The 16,029-nt window shown below is 31.2% G+C and overlaps 1 protein-coding gene across 1 annotated transcript in view; it reads left to right on the forward strand.

Annotated features, from left to right (window-relative positions):
- The first annotated feature begins 10,140 nt into the window (after positions 1-10,140).
- LOC126777153 (zinc finger protein 236-like) overlaps positions 10,141-16,029 on the forward strand; it is a 28,057-nt gene continuing 22,168 nt past the window's right edge. The window contains exon 1 of the mRNA XM_050500076.1: positions 10,141-10,404. The gene's annotated coding sequence lies outside the window, so the exon portion shown is untranslated. The remainder of the gene's footprint in view (positions 10,405-16,029) is intronic.

Below are 16,029 nucleotides of genomic sequence, written 5' to 3' on the forward strand. Positions count from 1 at the left end.
CTGAGATGTTTAGTTTGTGCCTGAAATTACACTGGCTCCTTAACCATTTCAATCGTAAAAACACTATAAAATCTTGAAAAAAACCCTATCTGTGCAGAGTTTCTTTATTATAATTAATCGGTAATTCGTTTTTATCGGAATATTCTGGTTTAAGCAATCCCATAATATAGATAATACCCACCGCATGGAAATGAGTCAAATACTTTTCTAGGAACCATTTGTAAATCTAATTAGTAACAATAATCAATGGATCTCCAAAGAAATCATTACGAAATCAGTAGATAAGCGGTGATAGAAAGTCACTTAAGTAATGGACCTGTCAGAAAGGAATGTTAATAATGTGCTTACGCAACTCTATATTGTTGCAAATCGATCGGTTTTAAAATTATCGCCTATGTCGCCTAATTAGCGGATCTAGAATAACATTACTTAAAAGACCAAAAAATATGTCATTTGCTAATTGCCATAAATATGCCATTTAAAATCAAATGTATCATAAATTGCTTTACAATTTAACTACGTATTCGAATTGTAACTTAATTCAATAGAACATTAAATGTTAGAATGAAAGACCAAAGCAATCAGAAGTGAAACAGTGAATCAACATTAAACAATTTTTAAAATAAACGTAATAAATTGAAAATAACAGTACATTAAAAAATACAATCACTTTTAGTGATATCAGTTTGATTTCAATAGTTTTATATTTAAATAATATATAGATGAAACATTTATTTTTTATTTAATATATTTATATATATTTCATAGACATTGGCATATATAAGGAATATTACCTAACTCTTACATCGTCGATGCACCACCTTGGGATACTTAATGTTATGTGGCTTGTGCTTGCAGTTACACTGGCTCACTTACCCTCCAAACCAAATCAGAATAATAATAAGTATTACTGTCTGTTTGTGAAGCCATACCACCAAGTAGAATTTAATGTAATCATATTTAAAACATAAAACGACTCTTCTGGTAATGAATAATTAAAACTATGACGTTTTAACTAAAATGATGAATGTTATTGCAATAAATGAGTGCACACTCTCTAAAAGGGAAGGATACCTGACAACAGAACAATGCGAGACAAAAGTATTTCATTGTAAATACATTCGAAACTACTAATCTGACAAGACTATACATTTGCTATCCTTCTCAACTTCACCTCTTAGAAAGAGATAGCAATTAGATGCTTTAAGAAGGTATTAAAGTCATTAACGAGCTCTTAAACCAAAAGTTTGTAAATAAAATTATTACATAAAATATAAATTACTTGTAAAATTCTTATTTTATGAATGTATAAAAAAAATCAAATTATCTCTTAATAACTTAATAACAATTAGGAAAATAAATACCACAAGTACACGTACGCAGTATAGGTACCTTATAGAAAAAGTAACACATTTTAGGCAGATAGATAGCTAAAGCACTTGCTTTTTCTGCTTAACATTAATTGTTAAAAAAAGTTTATTATATGCCTAAAGTTTACATTTTTACTAAAAAAGATTCTATTTTTAACAGTTTATAATTTTTTTATATGAAATGTAAATAAAAAGAAGAAATTACAAACGTGCACATCATATAAGTATTGTCCAAACTGGATAGCGCAAAATTAATAAATTGTATACATTATTTTAATTATTTTTTTTTGTTTGTATCCTACGTGTGAATATGTTGTTTATGGCTGTATACACGAACTGCTCATTACGTTAAATTACTAAATTTATTAAAAAAGTAAGTCGATATCGAGTCGAATTAAAATTATTTTATACAAATTGGTGCTATATAGTTGATAATTACATATTTGGTTATTGCATCCGATTTAAAAAGATTATAATCAATTTCAGAACGTAATTAGTATTACCTTAGAGAAAAATAGTTTTGCCCGCGCTTTCACTACTAAACGACTGTCACCGAATTAACAAAAATATTATGATATTTCGTTTAATTAGACTTCTAAAGATCTCAGAATTTTATAGATATTAAAATTGTCAAAAAGTAAAATTTATTACTTCCATTGGTGTTTTCATTACAATCAATTAGTTAATAAAGAGATTCAGTCGATATAACAACTGATTCGAAGATATCGTTCTCGGCAGGAACAAAAACATGTGACAATGTACTGAAAGGTCACGTGTAATAAATTTCTGCGACATTATAACTATGCCTGCCTTTCTTATGACATTAGTTTACTCTCCATTTAAATATATTTGATTTAATTTATTGTAAGACATAAATAAAATTATAATTGAATTTTGTTATGTTTTTATATTCATATTTTAATTTATTTAATTATCATTACACACTTGAAACCGATTGATTTTATATTATATGTCATCTCTTTTATACGTGCAGAATGTTTTGCACGGAACTAGCGTAGATACAGGCCAGACTTTTTTTATCAATGTGCTAAATGAGACGACAACAATATTTCAATAGTTTTATGAGTGTATTTAATGTTCACGAATATATATATATATTTTGTTGGTTTTATATGGTGTTAAATATTTCGATAATTAATGCCCGTACATGACCTTTTATAATGCAATTGTCCCCAAACAGGCCAATATGATTCAGAAACCACAACAATAACTCTACGTCACTGAGATGACTGATCGAAAATACCTCCGGAGAAAAGTTTGACAGGTCATTACGCATGCGCAACGCGCGGGATGCGTACGCGCAGCCATCCGGCCGCTTTCGCGACGACATCGACATGGCGAGAGAAGTGGGTTCCGGTATGATCGCTCTGACGGGGTATTACCATCTGGCTTAAAGATTTTTTTAACATAAAAACCATTATAGGTACATTATATTAGGGTTTTTACATAAATTTATATTTAAATGAGGTCAAAATGTTAAAATTTAAAACTAAACATGAATAAACAATGAGCCTTGTTTCTCAGAATGCTCTATAACCACATAAGTACATTTAGCTTCATAGTAAAGCACTGTTCCCTATTAAAAGATAGGCAATAAGCAGAAACAGACTAAAAAAAACTTTAGGTAAATTTTTGTGTTACATTTATAAAAAATCATTAATAGACAAGACTTATTATTATTCTATGTGAGATTATATAGATGATAAATAATTGTGGAATAATGATCGTTGATTTTCATGCAGGATATAAAAAATTCAATGTAACTAATGAATGTATGTATTGTAGCCATAATAAAAACGTAACAACTGATTGCCGATGCCATTCGAAAATTACTTGTAAATGTCTTGAATAAAGTACATTTTCATTTGATTAACAAAACAGTATACTACTAATATCGAACGAATTCTGTCAAACAGTGGCATTTTAATTTTTGTCTGCAATTTAAAAAATTTAAAATTATCTGAACTGAAATGACGTAACAGTTTACAATCACCTAAAGACGTTGATCGTGTCGGTAATTTTTGTTTAATATATTTTTTGTCTTTATAGACCTATCCACAACGATAATTATTATAGAAAACCTTTGATAGCTTTAATATCTGATAAGATGTAATTGATGGTGGCCATAATTATTTACTCATTAATTTTTAATGGCGATTTTTACTAGCTAGATCACAGAAGAAATTCAGTAGGGCATCAGCCCTGTAAGAACAAACGAAACTCACCGCGGAAAACAATCGTGAAATGTCATAAAGTGATATATGACTTTGACAGGAATAATCATATACTAAGAAAACACGCATCAAAATAATATATCACCATATGTCGATTGTCAAAATTTCACGGGTGAGTAATGAAGTGAGTTACAGATTAGCACTGGTGTTTAGATTAGTAAATGTATGTTGTTAGAAAATGCCACCAAATGAAGCTGATGATACTCGTTATCAAGCCAGACTCAGACGGCTTGACGAAATTGTACCTTTTCGTTTGTTATCTTACGTATAAGTCTCCAATTTGAATGTTAATTACCGAAACGCGTTTATCGACGTTATTACCATGTAAATCGATTCGACGAATTTAAACAACGACCAAATAACAATAGATTTCTAGAATTGAAGCTAATGTCTTCTTTGAAAGATTATTGAAACAATATTTGGGGATGGAGAATGTGGAGGGCAGATGTCAGGTAGCTACGCAACAGACACATTTTCGTATATATAATATATGTAAGGATTACTTGGTGGTTGGGCGGCTTCTACACATTATCTCGCCAAACAACCATACTACATACTTAGTATTGTTGTGTTTCCGTTGATTATGTTGGAGGCGCATTGGCGAAGTAAGGGATGTTTAACATTCCTACCAGGGCCAATATCTATGAGCGGTGACCACTTGTCATCAGACTTATATGTATCAATGCTGAGAAACTAAGATGTTACCCCCATGTTTTTATTATACGACTGCCTCGTCGGTCTATTGGATAAAAACCCCAAATCAAGCAAATAAAATTTTGTGGGTTTTCCTTTCAGAGAATCTCAGTAGCAGCCCGGAGTTTGGAAGTCGGAAGTGGTTACACTCCCTCGCCACGGAAAGCATGTAAAGCCGTTGGTCCCGCGCCTGAACTCTATTCCGATCGTGTCGGATTGCCGTCCCATCGGATTACGACAACGACTCCTTCGTACAGAGTGCACCCGTGTTTGCCCACACTTGTGCACTATAAAATGTCCTGCGCAGTCCCTCTTGAAATAGGTCAGGGTCAGGAGCACTTTATATTATATATATCCATAGCATATTTATTTTCCCACTATACTCTAAATAGCTCATTTAGCTCAGCGTGAATGTACTCCAAATTACGCCCATAGATAGCGTAATAGATAACTTGTGAAACGTTTAAATTATAATTATAATGGCTTGATTGCGATGTGGCATACTGCCTCCGCTAGAAACATTAAGAGTTATAGAAACTGGACGAGACGGCTTGCTCAATTGTAATGGCGGCCAGTGAAATATAAAATGTATTCAAAAATCGTTAATATTACTGGTTTATAGCAAATTATCAATATCATTTTCCATACCATTTATTATGGATGTATTATTAATTATTTGTATGTACATACTATGTTTAATTATATATACTAATCTAAATATCAAAACTTTTTGGTGAGTGTGAGAGATGTAATAGCAATGCACTTGTCATTTTTATTAATATTGAAATTTCAATTGATATCTCTAATAGATTAATAAAAAATTAAAAAAATAAGTACTGCAAAATAAAAAACACATTACATATATATATAATAATATATAATATTTTAATTTATATATTATATAATTTAAACATTACTAGTTATGTACCAAATATACATATATGTAGTCATGTCACTTCTTATGTATTTAATTCCGAGCGCTGTTCATCGCTGCGTGTAGCTGTATCAAGGTCCACGCGGAAAAAATGTTAATTTTTTAAATTCATCTCATCTGACTTACGAAACATATTATAATTTCTGAATGTCAAGCGGTTGCAACTAACCTCCTTCTTGAACCGTTCAATTACTTAAGCAAATTACTTAAGCGTAAGTTATTTCTCAAGTTAAAATAATTTAGATGGCTTAAGATTACAATAATAAAATTATTTAGTAATATTTTAATGAAATATTCTGATCTAAGTTACGGCAATTATGTTTTCTTTATCTATCTTTACTATTGTATGGGTTAGGAACCGTTTTCATTACATGTTTTTGTTTAACTTGCAATCTTTGTTTGGGTCAATGTATTATTTACTTGGTGGTAGGGCTCTGTGTCCAGCTGGGTAGGTACCACCCATATCACATATACAACCGCCAAACAGCAATACTTACGATTTGTATTATTGTGCTACGGCCTAAAGAGCGAGTGAGCCAGTGTAACTACAGACACCAAGGACATTAAATCTTAGTTCCTAAGGTTGGTGATGATGGTGACCATTTACCATCAGGTGGCCGATCTGAACGTCCGCTGAATTAGAACAGCTTCTCCTTATCCTACATTGGAATTGAAATTTAACATGTCAGTTCAGGTCCGATCACGCTTGACATGATTACTGGGCGCACGACGAGGTACTCCTCATCTGTCGAGACCGTGGGCCAGAAATTTGACCAAAACCTTGTTTTTAAAAACGTTTTTTAAAATTAGTATATTTATCGTCTACGATTAATGTGGTATGGAATACAAATTAGAGACGCGACGAAAAACTGTTGCAAAAAATTAATCAGAGGAATATTTACTAGTGTCGTATTGTTTTGAAATCAAAGAAAATTACTATCGCAAGTTAGACTGTTATATTTAAATGTTTAAAGTTTAAATAAACAAACATTAAACATTAAGTTATATTGTAAAACTACCGATCAATATGTTTGCAGATTTTTAATATATATATTTAATATGTCTTGTGGTTTCGACCGAGTATTATATAGAACAACTTTACCACAGTGTCTGAATCCATTGGGGTATTTACACTATGACCAAGGGTGTACGTGCCCAAAGCGGCTGATCCTGTAATGGCGGCAACCTAGCCTTTCATAATCGTTACCCTTTTTTTCACTTTTTGATTTAATTTTTCTAAAGAACCTTGAAGAACCTAGGTATCTAATTAACATCACACAACTTGTCTAATACTTTTTATTACTTACTTAATTACTCTATATTTACCCTGAATAAATAACAATATAATTCATCCTTAAAATTGTTTGTATCCGGGAAATCAAATCTTAAAATAGCCAAATACTCTTAAGTATTGCCAAACGCATCTCAGTACCCTTGAGTAAGACTGCCAAAACCATTTTTATACAGGTATAGACTGAACCATATAAAATAAGTGAATACGCTAATGCTAAGCAAAAATTCAAGATAAAAAAAAACGTAATAATATGTAGGTATTAATATAATAACCATTAAAAAAATATACAAAAAACGTTTTAAACAAATCAAAAATATTTTATTATCTGTTTTAAATGACACTAGCAACAATTTTTTTTTGGTCGTTTCAAAATCGATTATGTTCTAATTTTAAATATTTAAACAACTCCGTATTCAAAACGCAACATTGACGTAAGAATAGTATGGATGCGACTATTTATGACTTCTATCATAGTGAGATATTTATATATGCATAAGATGATAAGACATTCGACTTCTAAATAGAGTCTTAACACGTAAGATACGATATTCTCATCATGTACGATGCAGTCAGAGGTCAATGGCCCGTCTAACAATATTGACACGGGTAAGAAGAGCTGATATCGCCGCATACAAATATTGTAGCCAAATACGATAGATGTGATGTATAGACATTTTATAAATCTTGGATATTATAAAGATTTAGTTTGAGACCTTAATTATTAAATTAATATAAACTACCTCGATTGTTATTAACGAAATGTCACTTTCGATTAACGCTCCGCATGAAAAAATAACTTTAGTAGGAATTATTATTGAAAAATGGTAAAGTATATAACGATTGTATTTAAGATGAGAAAATTCTAATTAATATGCACGTTTGAGCTATGATTAACAATTCCGTCATGAAATTGAATAAAAATATATGTTAATAAATTTACTTAACAACAGTAACTGTATGATAATAAACATGAATGAACAAGGAAGAACGGAATCATAGAAGAAAACAGTTTTTTTTACTAACAAAAGTGAAAGAAAGTCGTTTGACCAATACATCATTTTCATCACGCGAACAACATGGCGGAAGCGTCAATGCGAAAAAGAATCTCAACTTTTTTCTTACTCGTGCGCTAACGTTGTAAGACATTCCTACCGGCCAGTGTCAGTTACCGCTGGCTTCATTGAGAAAAAATAGATTGTCGTGCAATTACACACCAGTTGGCAGACATGCGAGACTTAGACGATTACGTTATGTGATAATTAACTTTTTGGATGATGAATACAATAGGGTTATGTACTAATTAACATTAAATAAATCAATAAATGAAATAATAACAAAAACAATATAATATATAAGATTATACTAGACCATAATTATACTGATTTATAATCAATAAGTACATAGTTTCAAGTGGACTCTTAAACGAACCTTGGCATCGTGTTAATTAAGCCTTACTAGTTGCAATTCTAAATTCTACGGAGAAAAACCGTCAAGGAAATGAAGCAATTACGTCAGCACTAAAGTAGTTTATCATCGTACAGCCACCCTAAGCATTATTTTGTAAACTAACAGCTTGCACATCCTGACCATCTATTTTTTCCGTTACGGACGCCATGTTTGTAAATGTCGTTGCCGGTTAGTGAATGAATTTCGCACGGTTTCCGCGATTTGGCACGAGAACATGTTTGTACTTCAATAATGAATAGTCTAATAGTACATATTACTCAATACAATTTATTATTATATACATTCTTTAGTATTAGATAGCAATTAAGTGATTATTATTATATGGAATTGAGTAAGGTAAGTGTCATCGTTATCATTATAGGATATAATAATGAGAACTACAGTCGTTAATGTGTATTTCATCAATATTATTGAATTGAAATATATATTATAACTATATAAAAACGTCAAATATATGTTAGACAAATATCAAAATAATTACCATCACGACCCTAATAGATACAAGCAGAGTTAAGATAATATGCCTTCCTAGGTATATTGGGTACACGTTAGTTGTTTACACAATATCGGTCATATCAGATAATAATTATAGTTTCCTATACAAGCGAACACCTTTACACGATATCTCGAGAACCGTTAACTAACACCATCTTGCCACGATAAACACGTATGCGTCCTTTGCTCCGTGAAGATAATAAGTACACTTACATTCCAATAATCTTTTTTTCTTTGTATATTTTTCGAATTGTCCATTAACATGAGACGAAATATTAATAATAATCTTACTATCAAGTATCAATTAATGTCATGGTAAACGATAATTTTAGTTTGTAGTATGATAGTCGTTTTATTGTTATTTGTACCGAACAGATAGGTACCTGAATGGTCAATAATTTGAAAACTTTTGATCTTAGATAAGATATAGGCATTTAAATAATGTTTCTATATAACAATGGTGTATTTATATTACAAAAATGGTCATCTGTAATCTTTTTGGTATTATGAGATCGGAGCTTCAAATTTACATTGGCCACGTGTTGACAGATCGAAGGGCGTTATGTTTGTTCAAGAGCGTTTGACCGATTATAAAAGGTCGACCTCACAGAGATGGACACAATTGAAATCAACTTTTTGTATTTTTTATGTAGATTACAGATAAATAGGTAATTTGTTATTATTATTGTATAAAATAACCTTTTTTTTAAAAAAAAATATCCTATATTTAACGAACGCGATTATAATTTATATTTAATCTTCGTTGCCTTTTTTAGAAGAAAATTATAAATTTTAAAAATATATTATTTTCACAAATTGTTAAGATACAGGTTATTTTATTAATAATCACTATCGGCCTGAATAATTAACAAATTGAATATTAATGACTTCCTGCTTTTTAACTAATAAGTATTCATTTCTAAAATGACCCTGATTAAAATATTCCCAGAAAATATATCCTAATCATCCCAGAGTAGGAATCGAACCCATGGCGCTAAAAGTATATTTTTACGAATAATTAATAAGGTACTCATTATATTTCTGAACGGTTATGCAAGCTAATGTAAAGTTTAAAACGTTATTTGAATTATTTAACATAAATTAAAACAAAATACTTGTTATTAGGGTAATGGGCTTCTCAGGAAACACATTTAAATACAAGGTACTTAATAGGGAATAACGATTAGCTGCCGTTCTAACAATCTATTATTTTATTTCATAATTGTCAATGTCACGTTCAAATGGAAACGAGGATTTTTTTATTCTATTTTAATTAGGTCAATAATGATATCATATTTTTTATAACATTTATTTTTTTATATATATGAAAATATTGTAAATTTGTCGCCATATTGTTATTAATCTCATAGATAATGCGCACTAAATAATGTTTGATTAAAACAGAACACTCGTTTGGGCATCTCCATATTATCACTACGCATTCTCAATGATCCACCTGAACTCGCCCGCCGGACAATCTGTAGCAGGACGACGAAACGATCGACACTAGCCGTCTCACTCTATCCCGACCCGCGTGAGATGCGCTCTCTCCTTCTCCCCGCGCGCCGTTCTCGACCAATCGGCGGCCATCTTCTGCTCCCCCGAGAGCAGAGCGACAGTGCGTACTCTCATCACAATCACAAGGAGACGACATCTCGTCGCGCGAGGTTGTCGTTCCCGCGGAAGATGATATTTCTCCAACACGAGTGACCGATGCACATTATTAAAATAAATAGTGCCCTAAAAAATTGTTTAGTGTTTGTAAGACTGTAAAATCTGTGTTTAACTGCTGTTATGATAAGTGAGAGACTGGAAGCTCGATCTTGTGGAATTGGACTTTTTTCGTTACAATAATTTCAGACGACGTGCGATAGCGTAAAAGTTATCCACGATTGGGTAAGTGCTATACCGATTAGATTACAATGCAAATTATCGTTTGTTACGGCTGCCATTGCCCTATGCTTGTATTTAGGTGCCTAAGTGATTCCTTATTATATTATCGAGTAGGCTCAGTGCCTGCAGCGGCTGACAAATGCGTTGTCGTTTGTTGACCTTACTTTAAAACAAACAAATAGCTTAATGTTTCAATAATATTTTTTAGATACTATGAAAAATATATGTGTTTTTATATGTTGCGTAATTGATATTTTATTTAAAAGCAAGTGATAAACTGTTGTTTTAAGTAATTTGAAAAAATAGACTCAATTAACGAACTCTATTATTTGTTATGTGGTGAATATTAAATATAAATAATGGCGCTAAATTAAAAATTGGCCTGAACTTTTTTTGCACAGCATAATATTAATAACTTTTAAAAATGTTACTTTTTAATTTAATGTAATGTTGTGTAATGTAATGTACTTTTTAATGTAATAAATGTTTTTAATGTAGTGTAATGCAAATAATATTAATTCTCCGACGGATAATTGCGGCTTTTTTTTTTCAAATATAGAGTGCGTTCTCTAATAATGGTCTTGGAGGAATATTTATAAATTTATAAAAAAATATTAAAGCAAATGTATATCCAGTTTCTTTCTCTTTTTACGGCATTATTTACTTTAGTATAGAACAATACATTATTTGTGTATGAAATGTCTTTGTCTAAAACCAACTTTGTAAACTAAGGTACTTATATAGTAAATTAAAAATACTAATTGAAAAACCTATTAGCTAATAAGCGTCATTAAAAAATTTTAGATCATTTAATATCATATTGAAAAAAATACAATCTGCACTTTTTTTAAATTAAAAACTTCATTTCGGCAAAGAAATTAAATACACATCCGATATAAATATTTGATTAATCATATTTTTTTTTACAATTAACAAATTATCGACATTGCAATGATAATTATAATACGTATTATAAATTAAATATAATATTGCAATAGTTATGTCTTTCTATGTACAGTAAGCCTGTTAATGTCCCACTGCTGGGCTAAGGCCTCCTCTCCCTTTTGAGGAGAAGGTTTGGAGCTTATTCCACCACGCTGCTCCAAAGCGGGTTGGTAGAATACACATGTGGCATAATTTCAATGAAATTAGAAACATGCAGGCTTTCTTTACGATGTTTTCCTTCACCGACAAGCAAGAGATGAATTATAAACACAAATTAAGCACATGAAAAATCAGTGGTGCTTGTCCGGATTTGAACCCACGATCGTCGGTCTTTCTATAGACCTATATAATTAAATAGTGCGCATATCATAAAAAAAAACATAATACCCAAATATTAATAATAACCCGACGCTTATAAAATTTGAAAATATAAAGAACAAAAACCAAAGTCATATTAACTAAAATTTATTTACTATTTGAAATAAACATAAACACCATAAAACTCTACACTTTTCTAACAAGAACTATATGAAAAAAAAAAAAAAAAAATTAAAAAAAACTTAATTTTTCATGTTTTAATAAACTTCTCTATTTATGTATTTGTAGTTATTTGGTAATAATAATATTTTATTCCCTGGTAAAAAATTTAATGAGACACATTAGTAGAAAAACAAATAAAATGATTCGATAAACGAACTACACGAAATCAAAGTGTGATTTATATTGAGTTCTGTAAATAAGTATTATATATATACAAGTATTACATATCATTATATATCTATGATCATCGTAATCATCATTTATCCCCTTTATGTATTCATGTACTTATAGAGTTTTGGTACTTTTGGGTGCGCTTAAATTCTCGAAGGTACGACGAGATTATCATGAATACCCTTGGTTCCCTCAACTCGTCAACACCTCATTTCTCTAATATGATTTGAAACGTAATCTACGTTACGTTTCGAAATATTTCCAATTTATTAAAGTTATGCAATAAGGTGATAATAAATCGGGCGTTAGTATAATTGGGCGAACACTGCTGTACATATATAACATTTATTTCAAATATATAATTTAAATGTACAGGTTTTATCTAACCATTATGTTCTTATAAATAAAATACGACTACAATGCTATATACCAGCTTTATATAATTTTAAAACATTCAAATTATTTACAACCTTCTTAAAAGACAAACACAGTTACAGTAAAGCTTATTAACTATTTATTGTATATATAGAATTATGTACATATTCTTTTATCGAAAATATATAAATTATTTTAAAAAAAAAGCATTTTTGTAAAAGAAATAACATATTAAAATCTCCGTTTCATCTCAAACCACTATCATAATTGCACTTACATTTCAAGTGTAGAGATACGAGTTATCTTGTATGATTGCGTCAGCCTCTCAAAAGATGTTCGTAATAATAATTAAGCACGTAAGCCTATATCATGAAACCGATGTGCAAGCAACGACGGAGAAATCAAGAGGTCTTATTAGTATTCTGATGAAATTAATCTCAAAACTCTAAATAGAACTTGATCATGTATTGAATTGAACTGCAATGCTAGTAAGAACTTACTCAAATGTGAAATATTGACAACCGACTTATCATGACATACTATTTTGACGCGTGTATTTTATATATTTTTACGCGTTTTACTGGTGGTAGGGCTTTGTGCAAGCTCGTCTGGGTAGGTACCACCCACTCATCAGATATTCTACCGCAAAACAGCAATACTTGATATTGTTGTGTTCCGGTTTGAAGGGTGAGTGAGCCAGTGTAATTACAGGCACAAGGGACATAAAATCTTAGTTCCCAAGGTTGGTGGCGCATTGGATATAAGCGATGGTTGACATTTCTTACAATGCCAATGTCTAAGGGCGTTTGGTGACCACTTACCATCAGGTGGCCCATATGCTCGTCCACCTTCCTATTCTATAAAAAAAAATTTTTATTGAAATGCTATAATTATTGTGGTCAATATCGCATATCACTTACTGACATTTTGCGACAGTTCTCTGCGGTAAGATTCGTGTTTGTTCTTATAAAATAGCTCGACTGATCGTTCAAATATATCAAACCGAATGAGCACCAAAGCGTTGAGTTTTACGTGTTGGTATTCACGATCTACCTCGTATCATAATATAAGCTGTCCATGGTATAAAAATATTGTATCATGAATAATATATTACACAAAGTTTCAATTAGATGTGACAATTAGAAATTAAAATCGACTTCCTAAATTGGTTTATGCGATTGATTTCTTAGTTATATTCAAGTAATTTAAAGTTAGACTGTGCGCTTTTTTTTCACACTGGAAAAACGCATTACGCGTTACCCCACGGTAATAGTGGGACTCGCCAGTGTCCAGGTCGCTGAGTGCGACCAGCGGCACCCTTTCCGTCTTAAGGAGGAGCGCCACGGGATCGCTTGCGCATGCTACCGTGGGAGAGCCTCCGTACTTAAGGAAAAGTTAATTTCATATAGCTGCTTAAATATGCATATGCAGGTAGGTTTCAGGAGTACTAGATGAATTAAACACAAATTAAGTATACAAAACCCAGCAATTTCACCTGTATTTGAACTCACAATTATAATAATAATAAATACTGAAATCGAATTTGCATCTTTTTGTATCTGTATTTATGTGTATAAGATACATATATATTTAACATACTTATATACCTACTTATATATTTCCAATAAGCAAAAAGAATAGTAGCATCTTATAACACGTATGTAATATATATAATAAAACTAGAGACATAACAACTTGGTCACGGATTCGTTATAAAGTATTGCCATATTTTTTAATTAGTTTAAAAATTATTACCTCATTCTTAATGTGTACAACACGTTACCGTTTTTCATAAAATCTTATGTAATGTTGCCATGATCTTTGATATTATATATTTTTTATCTGTTTAGTTTTATTTTTGTTAACTACATTTTATAAAGTTGCGGTACAGCAAGTCATAATTACCATTAAATTTATGGTGGTAATGAAATATATTATAATATATATATATTTAAAATACAACGCATAATGTGTGCGTGTGAGCGCATCGCGTAAAAACTACTTAAAATAGAAGCGCATTATTTAAATTCCTTTTGTCTACCGACTAAACCGATATTGTTAAAACTTTTACTATTGTATGTCAATCTTGAAATAATTTATTTGTATCTTATAAACAAACAAGCAGTAAATAAACAATGTAAAGTCTTTAATTTTAAATGATTTTAATTGCTTATAATTTTCAATATAACAAACATACAATCTAAGTTTCAAGAGGATGATACGAGTGATGAAATAAGTACTAAATATATGTATAATATAATTGTTAGGTAAACATTCAGAGATTGAAATTAATAAGAACTATTGCACAGGTCATGACCGTATCGAAAGGTACTAAGAAAAGGAGCTGGATTTCCCCGTTACGTCGCAATTCAGATGATTTTAGCGAAATGAACCAGTCCTGTCACCTCGATTGAAAGTTATAAAAGATGACAAAATAATTTAGGACGCTCTTAGCACTTGCGAAATTAAATTATGTCGTGGATAAAGAGGAAGTTGATTAGGAAAACCACAAGCGCACACAGTTTTGCTGTGATTTACCACAAACATCAGAAAATTTTACGAAATGTTAAAGATATACGTAATTCGCAGACGAGTGGGGTATTATATTTTATACAGGTTACTTTACTATCAATTTCATGTATGAATATTACGGACAATATTATGAAGCTTTTCAATTTTTATAATAAATCATAGTAAACTATTCTTTAAGAACAAATTCGAAACACCGCAAAATGTTTTTTTGTTTTATATACAATAGGAAGGCGGACGAGCATATGGCCACCTGATGGGTAGTGGTCACCAACGCCCTTAAACATTGCCACTGTAAGAAATGTTAACCATCGCTTACATCGCCAATGCGCCACCAACCTTGGGACCTAAGATTTTATGTCCCTTGTGCCTGTAACTACACTGGCTCACAGAATATCTGATGAGTGGGAGGTACCTACCCAGACGAGCTTGCACAAAGCCCTACCACCTGTACGTGAAATGTCAGAAAATAATAAACGAAATTGAATGTAATGCTAACACTGATAATAATATCAAAATAGCGTGTCATCGTTCATCAATTCTCAAATTTTTAGATACGAAGTGACTTCTCATTGAATTACAGGATCGAAATTAATAACGAAATTAAGAAGTCATAATTGGCCTTACTTATAAACGTTGCTTAGCGACTGTTTAATTTGACAGATATTTCTCTTCAGTCGTTACTGATTTGACATTCGAAAGAAGATACGACATTGTTTAATCGTTTATAAGTAACGTCGTAAAAGCTTCTTGTAGTAGAATATTAACATTCAAGATGCTCGAATAGAATTGACAAATTTATAAATAATTATTTGTAATAGATAAACCAGTGTCGACCGATCACGTCTACACTGATAACAGGTGAAATCCTTGTGACTTATCATTGATAAGCGAGACTAATTGATTCTCTACATAAGCGATGAGTATTTCTTTTGAGGAATTTTTCGTCATCATTACGGATAAGTATTAAAAGCTGTTTATGTCAAAACATCGAGAGGAAACCTGCATGGGTCGGATGTCAATCTGCCATATGGTTTGTCAGTCTGCATTGGGCAGCGTGGTCGAATG

Source organism: Nymphalis io, chromosome 22, assembly GCF_905147045.1.
Source record: "Nymphalis io chromosome 22, ilAglIoxx1.1, whole genome shotgun sequence".
Taxonomy (NCBI): domain Eukaryota; kingdom Metazoa; phylum Arthropoda; class Insecta; order Lepidoptera; family Nymphalidae; genus Nymphalis; species Nymphalis io.